Source organism: Meleagris gallopavo, chromosome 2 (genome assembly GCF_000146605.3).
Source record: "Meleagris gallopavo isolate NT-WF06-2002-E0010 breed Aviagen turkey brand Nicholas breeding stock chromosome 2, Turkey_5.1, whole genome shotgun sequence".
NCBI classification, from domain to species: domain Eukaryota; kingdom Metazoa; phylum Chordata; class Aves; order Galliformes; family Phasianidae; genus Meleagris; species Meleagris gallopavo.
The window spans coordinates 27,248,160-27,250,464 of record NC_015012.2 but is presented as its reverse complement, the minus strand read 5'-3'; the positions used below and the strand labels follow the sequence as shown (position 1 = coordinate 27,250,464).

The 2,305-nt window shown below is 38.9% G+C and overlaps 1 long non-coding RNA gene across 1 annotated transcript; it reads right to left on the bottom strand.

Moving 5' to 3' along the window:
- Positions 1-18: 18 nt before the first annotated feature.
- Positions 19-2,304, bottom strand: LOC109366407. Its single transcript, XR_002112718.1, has 3 exons — positions 2,226-2,304; positions 1,483-1,590; positions 19-1,370 (listed from the first exon to the last, which is right to left on the bottom strand). It is a non-coding gene; the product is annotated as an uncharacterized LOC109366407 (long non-coding RNA).
- Between the last annotated feature and the right edge of the window lies 1 nt (position 2,305).

Here is a 2,305-nt window from a genome sequence, read left to right as displayed (position 1 = left end):
CCCCCATCTACTAAATAAGCACTTTTTCAGCATAGAAGTACATGACAAATATGAAAAGATGCTGTTCGGAAAGATCAGAAGCCTGTAAAGGACAATAAGCTTTGCTATATTGCTTTATATCTGCACAGCACATTTTTTTTTTTACATATAAATTCATGCACATTATTTCATTTTGAAACACACTTGTCAAGTTACTGGTAAGGTACTCTATTTTTTCCAGATGTCTGTTCTTACACACATGTATAACTAAGATTAAGTTCATAAATCTCATTTGTGTAAAAAGAAGCCTGATTTTCCAAGACAGTAAATAATGGAAAATAACACTGAAAGTCACTGAAATCAGCAACATATTTGAAAATAAGAATGAAAAAATAGAGTATGTATCAGTCTTCATTTTGAAACTATTTTATAATTTCTGGGGAAAAAACACAGTTACTGATGATACCTCAGTTCACCTCAAAAACTTATCTGATACGTATTCAGATATTTTCTATTACAGTTAAATTGCAAAAAGAAAAGTTGAAGGCTCTAAGAAAAAAAAAAAACATTGATTTTTCCACCTGATAGAAACAACCACAAACAAGTTAGAAAGCACTGCATTCTAGGAATAAACAAGTAGTTGTGCAATTACATATTTCAGTTTGCAAGAACAGCTATTCTTCTGCATTATTAAGATGTGTTTATTACCATAATTTTTTTTATTCACTGGAAGAGTGACAATTGTCAAGTTTAAAATAAAGAAAAATAAAGATGTATCAACCCATCACAAAATCCCCAAGCATCTACTTTAACAAAAATGAAAGTGTAGAGGCTATATAAACCACACTGTTGGAGCTCGGGATCTAGAAATTTGTGTATTGATGGAATTAGAATAACTACATTAGATATGCTTTCCAGAGAGAATCCCCAGAGTGTACATTTGTGTTGTCATGTTGTGTTTTGTTTCAATTTTTCTGTTTTTATGTTCTGGTGATTGCAGATAAGTATAATGCCTGCATTCATTTTATTAATAGATTTTGTGAGTGAACACTTGAACCCACAACATTTTCCAGACTGACACATCACCACCATCACATGCCATATGTTTCAATGCATAAAATGAATACATGAAGATTTCAAATTCTAAACAGTTTCTGAACGTGATGCAAAGTTAAGGCACATATATTTTGCTATTCAAAACAAGAAATCTAGTCACTTCATAAAAAAAGAGTCGCTAGCAGTTCCTGAGGTATAGATCTAGTTCTCACAAGCCGTTTGATCTGCCTTAGATAGCATAAACATCAGCAGCCAAAACATTCCAAATTCATATCAGGTGACCACATCCTGAAATCACACTGCTCCATTCATGGCAAAGCACAGCAGTAGCTTCTCTTCAGAAAGGTGGAGAGAAACAGTAAAAACAATGGTCTCACTTGCTAAGCAAAAGAGTCAAGGACATCGTTTCCTGAAGCACCTTCTCAGATTTCAAAAAACAAAGCTTACCTTTCTGTACACCAGCATGTTTGGGGATTCATCAGCCACCCCATTGCTGCTTTGCCCATAATTATTTCCTTGTGCCATGTCCCACAGATTTGATCCGCTTTTGGTATGCTGTAAAAGGTACAAGTGGTCTCAGTAAGACACTTCCTCAGTCTCCTTCCCTCCTCGATGATTAATGGACATGACTTTATACCAAGATGTTATTAGATTCAGTGTATGCTCTAAACTTTGCTACAGATATTTACATTGAAACTAATTCACCATTTACTGTCATTACTCTTTTGCCTGTAAATAATGAATGTAATATGTTAATCTAATTCAGACATCAATGAATTGTCACTCCAAATAGCTCCCTGACATCTCACTAACCACCACATCATGAGAAGCCTCTCCCCACACATTCCCTCCCGATATGCACTCCCAACCAGGGATCTCAGCACCCTCCTGACCACAGTTTGGGGAGGGGGGGCGACAACACTGACTGGGCCCACGACTGTGTGTTCAGCTCTGCTCTAATCTCATGGCTCAAACAAAAACAACTTCCACAATCCACAAACACAAGGTGAGAAGAACAGCCTCCTTAAAAACTTCTCTTGGCACCAAACAAGAAACGCGACAATGCGCTCCCACTTGCTTTCACCTACTTTCCTCGTAGTTCACCGCAAAGCCTCGTCTGAGCCGCCAGCCCCCCGGGCCTCCCTCCCCGCCCCTCCCCCAACCCCCCCTCTCCCCCCCCCACCGCTCACCCGGGAGCCGCACTGAGCGCTCAGCTCCTGCCGTAGCTCCGGCTTTGCACGCAGGTGTAAGAATGTGCTCCATCTACAGA